At 35.3% G+C, this 20,710-nt stretch overlaps 1 protein-coding gene and 1 non-coding gene across 4 annotated transcripts in view; both read right to left on the reverse strand.

The window, feature by feature from the left end:
* LNPEP (leucyl and cystinyl aminopeptidase) overlaps positions 1-20,710 on the reverse strand; it is an 88,513-nt gene that overhangs the window by 57,614 nt on the left and 10,189 nt on the right. The window lies entirely within an intron of this gene.
* On the reverse strand, positions 4,448-4,582 carry LOC128778472 (small nucleolar RNA SNORA13). Its single transcript, XR_008424058.1, has one exon. It is a non-coding gene; the product is annotated as a small nucleolar RNA SNORA13 (small nucleolar RNA).

The raw sequence follows: 20,710 nt of genomic DNA on the forward strand, positions 1-20,710 counted from the left end.
TTTGACAGGCCCAAGGTCACAACCTAGGACGCACGGTCCATGTAAGGTCTTTCTTCTGTTCCCCTCTCCCTCTTTGTGTCTCTTGTGAATAGAGAAGACAGCAGTGAATGGGAGACTAGGGGTGGGAGGCAGAAAGATCAGAGAGAAATGGTCAGTTCATAAGCAACATAAGCTCACTTTATTTAGTTCTAAGAGAGACTAAGATTTAATTTTCCCTTTCAAGCTATCTCTAAAGTTCATTTTAACACATATAAAAATGCTGTGGGAGATTTCCACTTCCAATATGACACAGTAATTGGTACCAGACTTTTCTTCCTCTCATAAATGACTATTAAACTGGACAAAATAATGCAACTATTTTTAGCTACTGGATAAACGAGCAATACTGCGAGGCTACATTTGCTTGGCTCTCTGCCTTGGGACAATTTTCTAATTGTAGTATAGTGAGCTGGAGTCCAAGCAGAGCAGGGCTAGTGGCAGAGACAGGACACTAGAGAGGATGGAAATGCACAGAGTGAGGACCACAGAAGTTTGTACAGGGGTTCCCTGAGAATCCTCAACCAATGCTGAGTGTAAGTAACTACATAAGGCTTACAAAAGAGTATCTGTAATGAGGTTAATATGGAATAGAAATACTAGAGGTCAAGCAGCATAGGCAAACATTGCCAGTTTAACCCAACCTGAAGAAAGAGAACTCATTAACATTCTGCACATCAATTTGAAATGCCAGAAAGGCTTCACTTTAAGGGGAAAAGCACACCATAGAATAAGACCAACTCTAGATCCACATTAAAACAGTCTAAAACCAAGCCCTAAAGACCTAATAAAAACCATGAGGAAAAAACAATCTGGGGGAAGAGTTGTGCTAACTTAGAGGGGCCTGAGAAAAAAAACTTGAAAAAAAAGCTTTCCACAGATCTTCCCTAGCAAACCTATACAAGGTGATCAGCCAGCAACTAAACTGCCACTAAAACAAACAACACTGCAGAGAAATTAAAAAGAAAAAAAAATTCAGCATCTCTACAATGTATCAATCCTGTCCAATACATAATAAAAACATTTCTAGGCATTCAACAAAAATGTGACCCATAAGAAAAAATAAGTCATTAGAGACTGACTTTAAGTTGGCCCAAATACTGCATTTAGTAAAAACTTCAGAGCTGTTGTTTGAAAAATCTCTTAAATAAAGGAAAATATTTTTGAACAATAACAACAACAACAACAAGGGAGAATATGTGAACAGATGAGAATCTCAGCAGAGAAACTAAAACTGCAAAAAAGGATCAATCGGAGAAAAAAAGGAAATTCTAGGACTAGAAGTTTCAAAAATTAAAATGAAAAACTCACTGAATGGACTTAATAGTAGATTGGAAATAGCAGAAAAAAGAATTCATGAACTTGACAGATTACTAACAATTACCAATTTGATAAACAAAGGAAAAAAAGACAAGAAAAATGAACACAACATCAGAAATTTGTGGGACAATATCAGATTGTCTAACATATGTAATAGGAGTCCCAGAAGACTCTGAAAATAAAGCAGAAAAAACATTTGAAGACATAATAGTTAACATTTTATTACGTTTGGTGAAAAACACTATTTACCAGGTCAGAAAAGCTCATCAAACTCCAAAGACAATAAATACAAAGAAAATCATATCTAGCTACATCATGGTCAAACTGCTAAAAAGCAAAGATCAAATCTTTAAAGAAGCCTAAAAACAATATGTTACATACAAGAGAAAAATAAGAGTACTAACTTTTCACCAAAATAATGGAGGCCAGAAGATGTGAGAATGTTTTTAAGGGGCTGAAAGGGGAAAAAAAAAAAAAAAAAAAAAGTTGCCAATTCAGATTTCTATATCCAGGGAAAATATCTCTCAAAAATAAGATAAAGATCTTTCAAATAAATTAAAGCTGATAAAATTAATCTTAAGCAGATGTGCACTACAAGATACTATAAAGCTTTGAGGGAAGTGATACCAGACAGAAACTCAGATCTGCAGGAAGGAAAGAATACCAGAAAAGATGAGTAAGTTGTTAAAAATAAAAAATGTATATATTTTATTCTTCTTCAAATTTCCTTAAAACACTATATATTAAAACTATTTGCTTAAATCAATAATATGTGGGAAGTTTTTAATATATATAAAAATAAAAAATATGACAACAAGAGCACAAAGAAGAGAGGGGGTGAATAAAAGGAATTATATTAAATTATATTTGTGAATTGAGAAGGGGAAATGCTAAGTGTCCAGTGAAAAGTAGGAAGTATAAAGTAAGAAGAGAGAATGGTCAGGTGTAAAATGTTAGATGGCATATTTTTTTAATATTAAATTTATTGTCAAATTGGTTTCCATACAACACTCAGTGCTCATCCCAACAGATGCCCTCCTCAATGCCCATCACCCACCATCCCCTCCCTCCCACTCCCCATCAACCCTAAGTTTATTCTCAGTTTTTAAGAGTCTCTTATGATTTCAACAATAGCCAAATTATGGAAAAAGCCTAAATGTGCATCAACTGATGAATGGATAAATGACATAATTTTGACAATAAACACACTTTAATAAGTTAAGGATGCATTTATTAGCCCTAGAATAATCAATAAAAAAGTAATTTAAAAGATGTATAGCTAAAAAGCCAATGAGGAAAATAAAATAAAATATTAAAAAATACCCAATTAACCCAAAAGGGGGCATCAAAAAAGACACAAAAACAATAATAAAAGGGACAAATAAAAATGATGGCAAAATCATAGATTTAAACACAACCGCATAAAAAATTTCATTAACTGTAAGTGGATTAAACATTTCAACTAAAGGACAGAGATTGTCACAATGGATTAAAAAAAGCAAGACTCCACTACACACTGTCTATAAAAGACACCTTTTAAATTTAAGGATACTATTAGGTTAACAAAGCAGAACAAAATTTTATAATGATAAAAGGAGAAATTCATCAGGATAAGATACCAGGCATTAAATATGTATGTATCTAATAAGAGAGCTTTAAAATTCAAAACAGAAAATGGCAAAACTCAAGAAACAGAAATATCCACAACCATAATTGGAGATTCTGTCATGTCTCTCTTTGTAATTGACAGAACAAGTAGACAACAAGTAGGTCCATAGACTATCTAAATACTACCAACTGATTTGGCCTAAAAGACATTTGTAGAATATTACACCAAACAACTGCAGAATACATATGTAACATTTACTAAGGTAGACCATATACTGAGCCAGAAAATAAATCTCAATAAACTTTAAAAGACTGAGTTTTTTTGAGACTGTGTTCTCTGACCACAGTAGAAATAATTTGAAAACCCAAAAATAATGAATTAGACAATGTGTAGATATTTGGAAAACAGAAAATGAACTTCTAAATAATTCAAAAATCAAAGAATAAACAATAACAGATTTAGAAAATACTTAAATAATTTTTTTAATGAGAGAAATTTACTGCTTTAAATGACTATATTAGAAAGACGTTTAAAATCAATGATATAAGTTTTCACCCTAAGAAACTAAAAAGAATAGTATAGTAAACCTAAGCAGAAAAAATAATAAAGAGCAGAAACCAATAAAGTAGAAAACAGAAAAGAAAATTAATAAAGCAAAAAATGCTGGAGGGCAGAAAAATAGTATTACTGGCTGTTAATCATATTTTCCTAGAAATTGGCCTTAAAATCAACATTATATCAGGTCCTCGTAGATCTCCAAGACCCATTTTTCACTTCTCAAAAGTCTGGTTAGGTTAATGTAACAGAGGAATCAGAATTGGGTCCTGGACTACAGACAGAAATCCTCTTTCACAAGCCCCACCGCCTTGTATCTGTCCCTCCTCCAAGAGTATCTGGTAAAAAAAAAAAAAAAATCATTTAGCCAGTGTTAATGCTAGCTCTACCCAAATTTAGAAAAATCCATGTTCTCCCCCTCTTCTTTAAAATAAAAAGCTAGATTTTTTTTGTAAATTCAAGTATTTAAAAGGAATTGGAGAGCTATTATATTTTTAATTTTTTTTTTAATGTTTATTTATTTTGATAGAGAGAGAAAGAGAGCGCAAATGGGAGAGTGGCAGAGAGAGAGGGAGACACTCAGAATCCCAAGCAGGTTCCAGGCTCTGAATTGTCTGCACAGAGGACACGGGGCTCAAAGTCAGACACTTAACCAACTGAGCCACCCAGGAGCCCCAGGAGCTATTATTTAAAGGACACTTCTTAGAATCTCTTCAAAGTAGAAAGTATTCTTTTACAAAAAAAAAAAAAAAAAAATCAAAAACAAACAAGAAAAACTGTGCTTAACTCATCTATTTCTGTATTTAGATTTTTGTATATTTTTTCTTAAAAAGAAAAATCAGTCCTCTTCTAAACCCTTTAAGAGAAACTATACATTTAAAAGCAGAGTTAAGATCACTTGTGTAAACAAATTAATATAAAAGGATAGACTCTTACTTTATGCAGCTCCTACACCAACAATATTCAAATTAAAATTCAAGGGCAGGAAAAGGCTGCAAAGCTTCCACCGTTTTTGACACCACATTCACTAGTTTCCAAAAGTGAATTGGCAACACAAAGGCTACCAGAAAAATCTCTTTTTAAGTGTCCATTTGAAATTTAACTGAAATTAACTCAATAAGAAAAAGAAAAAGAAAAAAAAAGGGGGGGGGGGGAGGGTCTCATTTTTAAGCATTTGCTTTCAAGTGCTTACTTTATTTAGAGTAAATCACAACTCAAGTTCATTCTGCAGAAATACAACTATCCCTACAGGGTCCTGAAACCAATCTCCATAGCCTTTGTTCTGAAACTCAGGAACCCAAGGGCCAAACCTATATTTAAACTAACTAAATCATTCCTCAGCTCTCAGCCATGCTTCAACAAATCCCTAAGCACATACAAACATGCACAGTGCCTGCTCTGTCTCAGACGAGTATGTGAGACCACACACGTGTAACATGCGTCTCAGTTTCTCTCAAACTTGCATGGCTGTTGTGGCCACTTCCCTTTTGTATTCTTAGCGCACCCTCTTCACTCTCCTCAGCTCACGGGTCTCTCTTTTCCTGCTCTTTATTACACTACTCCAATGTAATCTTTCCAAATCCCTAGTTTCTTTCACCTTTTAAAAATCAATTCAACTATTACTAGAACAAATGTCCTCCTGTGACCCATTCCCCTACTCTCCCTAAAATAGTACACCATAAAAATTAAAATGCCTAGCTGTTCTCTTAGGATGAAAAGGTTAGAAAGACTGCAATAAAGAAATGCTTAAAATAAGCCCTTAAAAAAATAACCCAGCGAGACTTTCACAGGTAATACTTTTTTTCCCCTATGGTAGCTCCTGAGACAATCTAGGAAAAGCAAGTTGATTTATAGTAAACTTGACATTATCTAGTCATCATTCTAAAGTAATCCTGCCAACTTGATTGTTTATCCAGGACGTGCTTTCTTCTTTAGTAGCCACTGTCCACAGAGTTGTGTTTATAATTAGACTGTGCGGTGTTAATTATGCTGGCTGCCCTGCCAATGTTCTACAGCAACTACAGGGAGAGATCAAAACAATCATTCCAAATCATGAGTCACCTCACTCTTTCCATACTACAAACCCCTGGCAGTCTCTCAAACTTGGAAAATGGAAGTTGTGCACACTATACGCTTATACGGCCTTTCACACTTAGGATGAAATACTAAGTTCCAAAACCTGCTCCATACTTTTTTCTAGAATAACATACTTTTTAATCCTGTAACTTTTTGCTTATTACAGAATTACAGGTTGAAGATGAGAAGGTTTAGAAAAATTTCAAGGCTTAGTTTACCCTACAGAGAAGGGAATTTCTGCAGAAGTAAACTATAATTATAGATTTTGCTTCACATTTAAACAGTTCCTCCAAGGGAGGGGCTCTTATCTCATTCATCTTTATATCCCTGGAGCCCTGCAGGAAAAAAAGCCTGTAATAAATGTTGAAATGAAAGTACCAACACTCAACACATTAAAATTAAGTATTAATTAACGAAAATTACCTCCAAGGCCACTCATAAATTCTCTGAAGGCTGAACCGAAGCTTGGAATAAGACAGAATTAATATGTTAGCCATGAGGTTAAGAAGGTCCTCTAACACCTGCTGTGGGGCTGGGTCCTAAGTCAGCAGGGCCTAGTACTACTTCAGTGATTATGGGCTCTGAGTCACTGCCTTTCTTTTCTACTAGACCCGGATTCTTCAGACTTATTACATTTCCTCCTCTTTCTTCAAAGCTAGGACATAATTTAAATCAATTATGGTTTAGGAGACATAAAGTATAATGCTGAGGAACCTGTGGATTCTAGTTCTGGCTCCAGAACTTAGTTGGGATCTCAGTGTTCTTATCTGGTAAAATGGAGATAACTGCCCTGTCTACTTAGACTATCATAGGGGTTACATGAAATAAGTGGGTCATAACACTCTGCAAACTATGAAGTGCCACATTCATAGTTTGTTGCTACTATATTAAATAGCCACAGTAGGAACTTCAAAATCTCAAGCCAGTAAACACATCCTTTTTTAGCCAAGCACTCTAGCATTTCTCTTTAAGATGCATCAGTACAATTTTCCCCCTCACACCTTTTACTATAAAAGATGATTCTTAAATGCCACTCACAGCACATGTCATTAGATAAATTCATAAAATAAGTAAAGTCCAGAAACTCCATTTTGTCTTACTTCCATAAATACCAAATGATAACATAAGCAACAATTCTGGCCTCTTGACATCTTGTAAGATCAGCATCAGCAATATCTATAGAGGCTTTCAGCCAGTGTAAAACAGGATAACTTGAGATAATTCTGTATCACAGAGATTTTAGTACACAGGTTTTATGTTTTAAGTCATTTGACTTCTAATATATTTGCCAAATGGCTGTCTTGATTGTAAAGACACTACAACCTTTCCCAAAATATCCCTAGGGATTAAGTGCATCTAAAGGCCATGCTCATTTACTATAATTACATTTACACAATAAAACTCAGATAACCAATGACAGCTACAATTTATAAGAAGGCAATTTAAATCATATAATGGTCACATTGTGACTGAAATAACCAAAAGGGCATTACACAGACATGAATTTTACTTTACCAAACTAAAACACTCAGTCAATAAATTTATCACCATCTTCAAATTGTACACCACATTATATTTATTCAGTCTAATCACAGCTGTTACTTTCTGTGCAGTTGTGTAGTCCTATAAGCAAAAATCAACACTTCAGTGCAGGATGGCAGCAACAAAGAAGATGAGTTTGCTAGTTTAATGTTGCAGCTATGAAGCACATTATTTTAAATATCTATCAAGTAGGGGTGCCCGGGTGGCTCAATCAGTTAAACAAACATCAAACTTCAGCTCAGGTCATGATCTCGCCATTCCAGAGTTTCAGCCCCCCATGTCGGGCTTTGTGCTGACAGCTCAGAACCTGAAGCCTGTTTCAGATTCTGTGTCTTCCTCTCTCTCTGCCCCTTCTCTGCTCATGCTCTATCTCTGTCTCTGTCTCTCTCTCTCACACACAAAAATAAACATTAAAAAAAAAACCTTTAAATATCTATCAAGGAGAACACTGAACATGAAAAGGAGGCATTCTACTAGAGAATGCCAAAGACCAAAAAGTAGCAAATACAAACATGAGCTATAGCACATAAAGAATCCTTCCACAAAATGCTTCAGATACAGGATTCAATGTAAAGGATCAAGGAGAGGGACAAATAAACACCTGTAGTTTAATTCAAACCTTAACTGTAAAACAAGAATTAAGAAGAGTAGTTTCCTTCAGTAAATAAAGAAAATTTTCTACCTCAACAAAGTAGATGTTCTTTTAACTTATGTCCACTTAAACCTCCACATTAACAAATGCTGTTCATTCCCCCCTGAAAGACATTTTCTGATGCCAAGTGTCCACTGAATGTCTAAAGGGCTACTCTCTAGAAGATTCAAGCACTTATGTCCCCACCAGGGCAGTTGTATTCTTGCCAAGAATTAGTTGTTCTCCAATCAATTTATGCTAGTTAAAATTATAACTGTAGTTATGTAAATAAGTACTGCATTAAATGAAAAAAAGAATGAAAACTGCTTCTACGAAAGCTGAGTATGCAGCAGAAAGACCCCACAAAAATGAGTCCCCAAAATAACACAGCTGCCAGATTAGGTATTAGCAAGTAAAACAAAAAGATTAGGGGAGGAGGGCCCTACAGAAGAATTTTGCTCCCAGCCTTCAAAGTGTCTTAAGTTCTCAAACCAGTTGAAAAATAACGAAGACCTATAAATTACAGTTGCGTCACAAACAGCACATATCATATAGAAGATGAAATATTGTAGAACTCTAATCAGTGGACCTGTATGCAAAATAAAAGCTTTAGTCAATAAGATAATACTAGTAACTAAATTAACACATTTTGATTTGAAATGCTAAAGCAATGTTATTTTTTTATGATTGCCATTTTTATCTAGGTTTTCAAAGTTATTCATTATATTTGAGATCATGTTAAAGGGAAAGTGATCTAAATTTAAGGTTCACCCTAACAGTTCATTCCAACAACCCCCACACACACATCTAAGTTCCCCCAAACACAAATCATAATGGGTACATCCACTTGTGAATGTCTAAAGAATAATCTTTCTATAACACCTAAGAACTTTGCTCTGCAGTTATACTTACTGATAAGTTTAAACTATAGAATGTTTAAAATCATGTCTCATCAATACATGTCAAAACCTAAAATAAGTTACTTGACCAAATAACTCCATAAGAGAAATGCATCCTAAGAGTAACTGCAGAAAAATATATATGTAAGAATGTTTACAGCAGTCTTGTTTACAGAGCAACAGAAAGGAAATAATCGAAGTATGTGACGACGGTATATTCATACCTAATAAAGTATTATACAGACATAAAAATTATTTACATCATAAAACTTATTTACATCTATTTTAAACATGGAAAGGTATTCAAAATATAGTATTAAGAGGCAGGTTATGGAATTTTAAATAAATAAATATTCATCCAGTTGGAAACACTGTAAATAAAAACGTAAATACTGGTTATTTCTGGGAGTTATGAGTATGTTGGGTGTTTTTAGTATCTATATTTTCTACTTTTTAAATGTATAAAAATAGGAGAACCCCCTTGAACATGTACAGATCATGTTTTAATCTATGAAGATCTAAAGTTAATAAAATGATGAAAAATTATCAACACTGTTGAGGTGTCTTAAAAATGGCCCTGGGGGCACCTGGGTGGCTCAGGTGGTTAAGCGTCTGACTTTGGCTCAGGTCATGATCTCGTGGTTCATGGGTTCAAGCCCCACATCCGGTTCTGTACTGGTAGTGCAGAGCTTACTTGGGATTCTCTCTCTCCCTCTCTCTCTCAAAATAAATAAATAAACTTAGAAATGGCCCTGGATGGTGAAATCAGGAAACCTGGACACCAGGTAGAATGTACCATTCATTAATCTCTGATGGAACCTCCTATTCAGAGGTGGAGTCTGCATCCACCTTGAATCTAATGGCCTTATAACTTGTTTCAATCAATGGAATGCAGACGTGACACTGTACAATTTCCAATCCTAGTTTTAAAGGGCCTTGTTGCTTTCATTATTTCTCTTTTGCTGACCTGAGAGCCCCATGAGAATAAATCTGAGCTAATGTCCTTATGGATGAGGAACCACATGGAAAGACAAGTCCAGCCAACAGGCAGCACCAACTGCCAGATATGCCAGTTAAGCTATTTTAAATCTTCCAGTTCCAAATTAAGCTGCCAAATGATGGCTGCTACAAGTGACCCCAGGCAAGATCAGTGGAAGAAACATCCAGCTGAGCCCAGTACAAATTGTTGACCTACAAAATAGTGGGCAAATAAAATTGGTTATTATTTTAAGCCATTAAGTATTGTCATTTGTTACACAGCAACAGATGAATGATTTATCCATCCTCTACACACTATACTATTAATATTGTGGTGTACATTTCTTACACAATCCCCTAAGATCACACTACACATACTAGTTCTACGATTCTGTGACATCTTGGAAATGGGAACAGAAGCAGGGCCTCATGGTTAGACTCCAACTCAGACACATAAGAATAGAACATCCGGTATTCAGAACACTCAGCATTCTTTGTACAAAACTGTGTGCAACTGTGAGCTTTCCCTCCAAGGGCTTTGAGGAAAACTTGAAGTACATGACTTCATTGTTTCTTACTGCCTTATCAATAGATGTGGGGATGCTATGCCTGGGGCCCTAGTACAGGACCAGGGCAAACAATGAAAAAAGTAAGACCAAGTTCGTTATCAAAACCATCATCTTAACACCACCACAAATAGTGATAAAAACCAACATTCACTAAGGGCTTTAGCATGTGCTAACAATGCACTGGGCACAGCAGAGTAGTTAGGAATGTCTCTGAAACTACACTGCTATGTCATTCCCGTGTAACCTTGATTGAGCAAGTTAGTTCATCTTTCCAAGTTCAGTTTGCTCATTTGTAAGATGGAGATAATAACAGTACCTATCTGAGTTTTGAGAATTAAATGAGATATGTATAAAACATTTAGAACAGAGCCTAGCACATATTAAAGTGCTAAATAATTATTAGCTTTCGGTATTATTAATCAGGATTTTACATATGTCAACTCATTTAATTTAATCCCCACAACATTTTATAGATGAAGAAGTGGGAATTGGAGAGTTAGATAACTTGCTAGTGAGTGGCATGGCCAAATTTCAAACCCATATTTTTCTATGGTAGCTAAACCCTTCAAGACCATGTGCCATGACTTAAAATAGGTCAGGGAAGTCAAACCAGGTCCCATGTACAGAGAAATGCCTCATGTCTTAGCAGCCTCTGGATCTGGGCTGGGTGGTCACAGAGCCATCCCCACATCAGAGCTGAAGAGCTGCGAAGAGGGTTAGGATGGTGTCAGAGATCCACAAAACTACTGCCATGTGTCAAACAACGGCACTATAGTTTCTACAACTCTTTCAGCCAGGCATTTAGTGGGTACTGAAAAAGTACTGCTTGATTTTGCCCAATTTACATTCCCTGTTACAACTCCATCCTGGGCAGTAAATCGAACTTGATCCCTCTTTCATTAGGATTCTGAAATTATCCAAATACAACACAGTTACCCATTTCACTGAAACTTTATTTTTTGCTAGTTCACAAAACTAGAAGCTTTTTATGAGACACTCTAAGCCCGTTATATTTTACAGATTATTAACTTTTGTTCAAAATTATTCAGCTACTTAGTTAAAACGAATGAAAACAAGATTTTTTGAATTTTCAGATTTTAATTTTTCTACAAGGAAGATGGAAGTGAAACAACGACTGAGTTTAACCCACACAACTGCACAGCTAAGTTTAGATCAACCCAAGTTCAGCTCAATGATTTTGAAAACAACCACTTTCTGAGACTTACAGGAAATGGTTAAGCAACCACAGAGAAGTCATTTGTTCTTGCACCACAGCAGACACATTTTTTTTTAATGAGTCCTTTTCAGATAATAGAACTTTATAACATTGTACAAGCACTCATCAACCTAAAGAGCAAGTCTACAAGATGCTACGGTTATTACTTTATTCTAGATACTCTATTTCCTTTGAAAAGAGCAAAGAACTATGAAATGCTTTTTTTAAATGAGTTTTTACATTTCATAATAAAATGAATTCTCAAGACTTTAAGACCAAACCAGAAAAATAAAAATCATTGCAGGGGAACAGACAAGCTGACATTTCAAGACTGAGCAACATGGTTCCATGCTGTTCTCAGACAAAACAGAGGCTAGATATGATAGAAAAAAATTATATTCCTAGAGAAATTTCTCATGTTCTACTATAGAACATTTTTTGAGAAAATCTATTTGCTGTCTCCTTTTACCCTATAGTACTAGTTGAATCATGATACAGGAAAATGTGACACTTGGGATGACGGAATCTGCATAATTATAAATAAAGTAGTTTTCTGGCTAAAAGATAAAGCCTGACTAATTTTTAAAATTTGTGGGTTTTTAAGAAAATTTTTAATGTTTATTTTTGAGAAAGAGAGAGAGAGACACAGCATGAGCTCAGGAGAGGGAGGCACAGAATCTGAAGTAGGCTCCAGGCTCAGAGCTGTCAGCACAGAGCCCAACATGAACTGTGAGGTCATAACCTGAGCCAAAGTCAGACACTTAACCTATTGAGCCACCTCGGTGCCCCTTAAAATTTGTTTTTTAATGCAAATATTTCTAACACATTTTATTATTTTCCTATCTTCTTACAAAGACTGATCTCAACATATAGTCATCATTGGGAAAAAATAACTGCAATGCTATTTGTTGGGACACAGAACTCACTGTCCCAACTGATAAAAGAATACTAATATAGGAAATGATGCTCCCATACCCCAAACACCAAAGTGGCCAATTTGTTTAAAAATATATTTCAATTAGCAACTTAAAATTTTACAGCAAATTTGGGACACCTGGATGGCTCAGTAAGTGTCCCACTTTTGATTTCGGCTCTGGTCATGATCTCACCGGTTTGTGAGATTAGACCCGTGTCAGTCTCTGTGCTGACAGTATAGAGCCTGCTTGGGATTCTCTTTCCCTCCCTCTCTGTTCTCCCCTGCTCGCTTGCTCATTCTCTCAAAAATAAACTTAAAAAAAAAGTTTACAGCCAATCATATCGTGTGAGATTTTTTTTTTTTTAATTATACTTTAGATTTATTCACTGAACCAAGTTTCACTGCAGCTCTTTCTTTACTGCAGTTATTTTTCAGGGGATTTATAAGCGAAACTGAAGATCAATTTTGATTATGATTCACATACCAGACAGTAAATATTTCTTGAAGACAAATTACTCTGTTTGAAGAACCCGGAGAAAAGAAAGATTGAGAAAAAAAAAAAAATGAGCAGTGCCACAGGGATCTGTAAGAAGGTATCAAAAGGACTAACATATATGTAATTGGGAGTCCCAAAATGACAGGATAAAAACATTGAGACAGAAAAATTATTCAGAAATAATGGCCCCAAACTTTGCAAATATAGTGAAAGACACACATTTATAAATTCAAGAAGTTCAATGAACCTTAAAAATAAAAGGACCAAAGACAACCAAACCAAGACACAATCAAACTTCTAAAAACCAAAAGTAAAAAAAACAAAAAACAAAACAAAACAAAACAAAAAAAAACAACAAACCACACTTGCAACTAAATGGGAAAAGAGTGATATGTTACATATAGGGTAACACCGGTACAAATACCATGAGTTTTTTGCTTTTGTTTTTGTTTTTTTTAGGTAAACTCTACCCCAATGTGGGGCTCAAACTCACAACCCAGAGATCAAAAGTCGCATGCTCCACAGACTAAGCCAGCCAGGTATCCCTCCATGAGTTTCTTAACAGAAAACCATGAAAGCCAGAAAATGATAGAGCAACATCTTTATTGCTTTTACATATATGGAACTGTTATTATATATGTTTGTGTAATATACATAATACATGTTCTATATTACACAGATATATTTATACCTTTGTGTAAACATGTCTCCAGAATACATAAACAACTTCTATAATCCCTAACCAACTCTTGAACAGCCATTTCACAAAAAAAAAAAAAAAAAAAGATGAACTACTGCCAAAAAAAAAAAAAATACATTCAATATCAGTAGTCATCAGGGAAATGCTATTAAAACCACACTGCGATACACACACTGGATTGGCTAAAATTTTTAAAATTAATCATACCAAATTTTGGTAAGGATGTAGAGAATAAGCACTCTCAGACACCACTGATGGAAATGTAAAATGGTAAAACCCGTTTGGAAAACAGATGCCAGTTTCTTAAGTTAAAACAAACAGCTCCTAGGTAATCCAACCAATCAACTCCAAGGCATTTACCTAGAAGAAACTAAAACAAATGTCTACACAAAGACTTGTATTTGAGTCTTCACAACAGTTTTATTTGTAATAACTCAAAGCTGGAACCAAATACCCATTAAGAGGTAAATGGATAAACAAAGAATGGCATATCAATACAATAGAATACTATTCAGCAATTTAAAAAGAAAAAAGAGAAAAAGGAACTACTGATAGAACATGGATATTTCAAAATAAATTATGCTAACTGTAAGAAGCCAGGCAAAAAAAGACAGTCTATGATTCCATTTATACAAAATCTATATAATTCCATTTATATAAAATTCTACAGAATTAGAAAGTAAACCAATCTATGGTAACAGAAAGCAGGTCAGTGATTGCCTAAGAATGGGAATGGAGGGAGGAATAAATTATAAAGCTTTCTGGTTTTGCTTTGACTTTAAATTTTAAAAAGGTAACACCAAGAATGAGGAATATGCAACACTTCAGTACTCTGATTTTAATTATAAAAAGGCCAATCTGAGAGGTTTATTTGAACAATAACTACTCATTGGCAGACACCAGACTTTAGACCTTTGTTCCAAAATGGCTTTTTTTCCGCTCACAAAAAAGGAAGCATAAAAAGTCTCCTGTTTAAACGTATTCCTGACACTTAAACACCAAGAGACATAAGGCTAATTCTCTATAATATTAATAAGTATTTCAAAGTACTTCGAATGACTGCATTAGGATGAGTGGGTATATCACCTATTTTTATAGAATTCTCGCTCAGTTGGCTGAACTTATGTGTACATGGCAGGGTGTACATGTTTATACTTAATCAGTTTACCATATGTCTTAATTTGGGGGCAAGACAGTTTTAAGCAGATCAGTCCTAGTTCTTAATGACCCCAAAGAGCCCCAAGGAAAAAAAAAAAAGACAGTTGATTCTAGTTCTCTTAAAGATCCAGATCATTCTATGGCAGGGCAAGTATGGGACAAAGGGTTTTATAACATTCTAGACAAGCAGAAAACAAAAATAACTGAACTTTGTAGACCTTTAATTCATTATAATTAAGATAAGTCTAAGACATCACTCAAGGGCTGAGAAGTTAAATGATGCATCCATATTAAGTGTTATGTTGGAGGGAGGGGGTATTGGGAAAGAGGGGCAGCTTGTTGAAATCCCTTCAAATATAAACAGAATATAGATAAAAATCCATTTTATAAAGGACAATTGAATACTTTTTTTAAAATCTGTGTCCTCCCTAGAACTATCCAGGGCTGAAATGAAATGACAGTAGAGTCTTCAATTAACCAAGGCGTCTGAGGTGTGGCTTGTCAGATATTCCTGGCTAGTACATTTCTTTCTATGACCTAGATCTATCTTAAACTCGCTGCCCAATTCCATCAGCTCCACTTTCTACCCATTGTAGACTCCTAAGGTGTTCGTCTCCAGCCCCTGTAAAAGGCAAGTTTAATGCTTAGAGTGACAGTTCTCAAAGTGCAGTATGGGTACCCTGGAATCCCTCATATTTTTTTAGCGGTCTTCAAGGTCAAAACTGTCTTCACGCTGAGATGTTATCTGCCATTTTCACTCCCATTCTCTCGTAGGTATAGGGGAGTTCTCCATAGGCTACACGCACGACATGAGATACAACAGAAATGCAAATCTGAAAATCCAGTTGTGTTCTATTAAGCCAGACATTAAAGAGACTTGCAACAATGTAAGATAATTCCTCCCCTAATTTGTTTTGGAGGATAGCTATTTTTCATTTAAAAATGTCATTTTTTTATTGTCACTATGAAATTTACTAATTTTTATTTTTAAAAAAATTTTCAGTGCTAATTTCTAGTACAGTAAATATCTAGACATATAAACAAAATCTCCTAGAGATTCACAATAATTTGTAAGAGTATAAAAGGGGTCCTGAGACCAAAATACTTAAGAAGCATAACTCTTGCTTTTAAAGATAAATAAAAAATTCCCAAACTCTCCAGATACCATAATTCAAGCACTGAAGTTTCATTATACTGTTTGAAAAAGCATATAGAGTAAATAGATGAAGAAAAATAAATACAGATGGTCTGTATAACTTTATACAAGGGCACAAGGGGTTTTGAATCATCCTGGATTCCTGGGTTCAGAAAAAAAGAACTGAACCATTTGTGTTTCTTTCAGCATCCTTAGGAAGAAGGAATGTAGACTCCAACCATTTGTTCCTATGGAAAAATATAATCTTCTTTACCTTGAGATAAACAAACGGTCCAAAATATGGCTGCCTATGTTCTCGAAAATTCATGTGCTGAAATGCATGTGTAACCCCAATGCAACTGTATTTGGAGACAGGGCCTTTAAAGAGATAATTAAGGTTAAATGAAGTCATGGGGGTGGAGCTGGTAAGACGGGTGTTCCTGTAAGAAGAGGAAGAGCCTCAAGAGCTCTGTGCAGAGGAAAAGCCATGTGAGGACACAGCAAGAAGGTGGCCATCTGCAAGCCAGGAAGGGGACTTTCACCAGAAACCAACCATGCTGTCACCTTTACCTTGGACTCCCAACCTCCATAACTGTAAGAAAATAACATTTCTTTGGTTTAAGCCACCCAATCCTGTAGTATTTTGTTATGGTAGCCTGAGCTAATACACTGCCTATACCATTTCTGTATTATAACTCCATAAATATACTGAGACGGGGAGGGATATTTTTAAAAGGGAAGGAGATGTTGAATAAATATCTTCACAGTTTACATATCATAATTTATGTTACTTGGCCACTAAGGAGTTGTTTCAGGTTTTTTCTCAAAATGTCATTTAATTTTTATCCTTTGATTAACCTCGGGACAGAAACCCACATTTTCTTCCTCCTGGTTAGTGTCATGTCTAATATTCATACTTTCATATCTCAGCTCATGCTGTAATACACTTCGACCATTAGTTATTCTGTTGTGTCGACTAATAACCCCTGCCTTTCAATGGTTTTGCCTGATTGACAGCCATGACGTAGTTTCACCTACTCTATTCTACCCGTAAGGCCACACGAATGCTTATACATGGCCAATTCATGCCTTCTTCCCAATTCTGGGATAGTAGGAAATTCCTTTTTAAAAGTCTCATTTAATTGGCTTGGGATTTGTCTTTGTGGCTCACTAATGAAGGGCAAAGTCCCCAAGAGTAGGCCAGCCAGAAGGCCCCACAGGACTGCAGGAAAAGAAACTGATTTAACTGCATCACTTTGGTCTCAAATGCAAACCTGCTAACTTTCATCTTGCTCCCCCTCAAACACTACGACCATTTCTTATTTAGCACTATCTTCCCAGTACAAAGCACAGGGTCTGAAAAAGCAGGTGCTGGAAAGTCGTTTCAGTGGAAAAGAAAGCTGAATGAGCTCTGATAAGAATATTCAAAAAAAAACTGATTTGGAATTACTCTACTTGTCTTAGAGAAATTTAAAGAAAAAGGAAAAGAGCACTGAAATTCAACTTTACTTGGGAAAAAAAATTGAAAAAGTAAAAATGAAACACAACTGTCACTTAAAGTTTGTTCTGGAGTTGCATGAAGTAATATTAGTCTCAGATAACATTTAATGAGCATCTAATATGTGTATCTAATGTGTGGAGCACTATGTTGGGCACCAACTCTATTAGGAACTAAATATAGGACAACTGTGTGCTTTCTGTCATATGTAATTGATGGTTCCTGGCTGAACAAGCATGTACATTTATACAGAACAGGAAATGTGGTTTTCACCATTCAGAAAATGGAGTCCTAAACAAATGGTACCTCTGCTTTCATAATATACCATTTATGCCTCTGAACATTCTTGGGAAGAAACATGAACTCCAATAACTTATTCCTGTGAGAAAACACTATTTTCTGAACACTGAGGCTTCCTAGGAAAAATTGTGACTCAAGGAGAGGAATGCCTCTACTATGTTCCCATGCAACCCAGCCATACAGCCACTTAAAGGATTATTTCTTACTTCCTTCACCTTGCTGTTGTCCAAAATCACTACCTTATATGATTCAGAAGTTCAGGATATTATCTTAGCGAGGAAAAAAAAACAACAACAACAACAGGCAACAGGCCTAGAGACTTCTGGCAGGGTGGATGGAGGTAGGGAGGTAAATTGCCATAAATCACAACAGATTCTCAGAGCCAAAGAGGGGCTGCCAAGTTACATTCCTTTAGCAAAAATAATAACAAAATACAGTGTCACAGGTACTAGCACAACTATAAATTCACTAGTAAAACTAGTTTCTTATTAAGCTTCTGTGAGGACACAAACAAAACAGGTAAGAATTTAAACACATTATATTAGAGACATGTTTGTTTGCATTCCCGACGTCTGAAATACAGGCCTTGTTACCAGTTAAAGAAGTACCTTTATTCTATACCTTCATGTTAACACTACCCCTTTTAGTCTTGAATTCCTGTTTCAACCCCACCCAAGAGACAAAATATATTTAATACCTGATTTAACACCAAAACAAGTTCTACTTGTATGAAGTGTGTATGAAGCGAGGTGTGCTTATTCCATTTGCTTGACAGAAAAAGAACTAAACTGGATGTAGAAATGAATAGTTCCTCTACTCTTAGGCAACACTTCCCTCCAAGTGTTACAAATGCATAATTGTTAATAAATATGAAATGGAAAGAATCCTATACTGACCTAAAGCCTTTAGTAAACAAGATACAAGAAATATCATTTGTGGCCCAACTTTCAAAATCTCACTATGGCAGGAATGTGCCATATCACCATGTCTCCTAGACCTCAGTGATATCAGAAAAAGTTTTGAGCTTCTGTGCACATTTTAGTTTTTTAACTAAACATATTAAAACATCTTTATATTATCTTTTTTTTAATTTTTTAATGTTTATTAATTTTGAGACAGAGACAGAGTGTGAGCAGGGGAGAGGCAGAGAGAGAGAGGGAGACACAGAAACTGAAACAGGCTCCAGACTCTGAACTGTCAGCACAGAGCCTGACGCCGGGCTCGAACCCACGAACTGGGAGATCATGACCTGAGCCAAAGTCAGATGCTTAACCGACTGAGCCACCCAGGCGCACTGATATTATCTTTAAATAAGAGTCACAGAGCCAGTGAGTAAGGAGCCAGGATTTGAAGGCCGGCAGTATGAATTACTTTGCACTATTATGCTACACGATAGTAGTCTTACAAAAGGAGGTAGATTCATGGGTAGATCTCCAAATGAAAAAATAAAAGTATAAAACCAAAACTATTTAAGGAAAGCAGTGTGGGATAGGACCAGTGCTCCTCCAAACCTGACCGTTTTCAAAGAGAGGATACTAAATTGTGTGTTCATATACCTTTCTTCAAAATTTGTTCTGCTGGATGTAAGCTTTCCAAGGGCAAACAGAGACAATACTGCACTCTTACTTGACTCCAGCTTTAAGAATAAAGCTTAGGGGGCACCTGGGTGGTTCAGTCGGTTAAGCATGCAACTTCAGCTCAGGTTATGTTCTCGTGGTTCATGGGTTTGATCCCCTTGTCCGGCTCTGTGCTGACAGCTCAGAACCTGGAACCTGCTTCGGATTCTGTGTCTCCCTCTATCTGCCCCTTCCCCACTTGCACTCTTTCTGTCTCTCAAAAATGAATAAACGTTAAAAAAAAATTTAAAATTAAAAAAAAGAATAAAGCTTGGAACAAGTTAGCACATAGTGAAGGTATATTTTAATATATTTATTTGAGAAAGGTATCTTTTTAAAAACTATTATTTTTTTAAAAGAAGAGATAAGTAGGGACCTGTCAAAAACAAATTTAAAAAATACTTGTTAACTGATGCAGTTTAAAATGGTATGCAAGAAGAATCTGTATTAAAATAATCCCTCTGGGCTTCTTCTCTGACCCCCAGTGCTGATTCCCCAAAAGAAGAATGGACCAAGGAGACATGGAACACTAATTTTGGTTTGTAATATTTTTAGTCTTGATAAAAATAAGAAATGAAGAAAAGCATTAGCAAGATGTAAAAAGGAAGAAATTCAAAATGAAAAAAGCAAATAAAGAACAACAAAAATACATTTGAATCCCGGTATTACCTGGTTTCTATAAAATAGACTTAAGACCAAGCATTCATCTAAAAAAATTTTTCTACAATAAATTCTGTGTGTGTGTGTGTGTGTGTGTGTATTCATTTCTGTATTTATTTTCTCCAGTTGTTATAAATGGAATAAAGAACCAAGAAAATATAAAATTTACAATAATGTACAAAGTCCTAGCAATAACCATTTAATTCTATTGAACAACCACCATTCAAAAACACTGTCAATTCCACAGAGGAAATACTCTACTTAAAATTCTGGCCAGAGGGCACCTAAAACACATCAATTTAACAAGTGCAACAAGATATCCCATGGACTAAAGAATACAGACAAACAGTACAGAGTATTGTCATAAGGATCAGAATTCACAAAAAGACATGCCATTTTATTCACTTAAAAGTTAGCTAATATTCTTATGGGGAAAAATTAAAATTATTGTAGCTTAGTTTTCAATTTTCTTTTCTTTTCTAGGCTACATTATTTACCATAATGTTTATATTTATATTGAACTTATCCTCCAATCAAATTTATAATCTTTATCACATATAGTAATTTTTAAAATATTTCCTTATAACATAAGTCCCACAGTCCTTGACAATCCTCAGGGCACCTCTGAGAAAGATTTAGCCATAAAAAGTAATTGAAATTGTCAATGCATCCTAAATACTTATGCTCATCAATCTTTCAGGTAAATCTACATAACTACAAATACTTTGTAAAGATTTAAAGCTAAAAGGTTTATTTTTAATTCCATCAAATATTTGGATATAGTTCCAAAAGAATCTTAA

The sequence above is a fragment of the Panthera pardus genome, unplaced genomic scaffold (assembly GCF_024362965.1).
Source record: "Panthera pardus isolate Hobbes unplaced genomic scaffold, ASM2436296v1 HiC_scaffold_2, whole genome shotgun sequence".
NCBI classification, from domain to species: domain Eukaryota; kingdom Metazoa; phylum Chordata; class Mammalia; order Carnivora; family Felidae; genus Panthera; species Panthera pardus.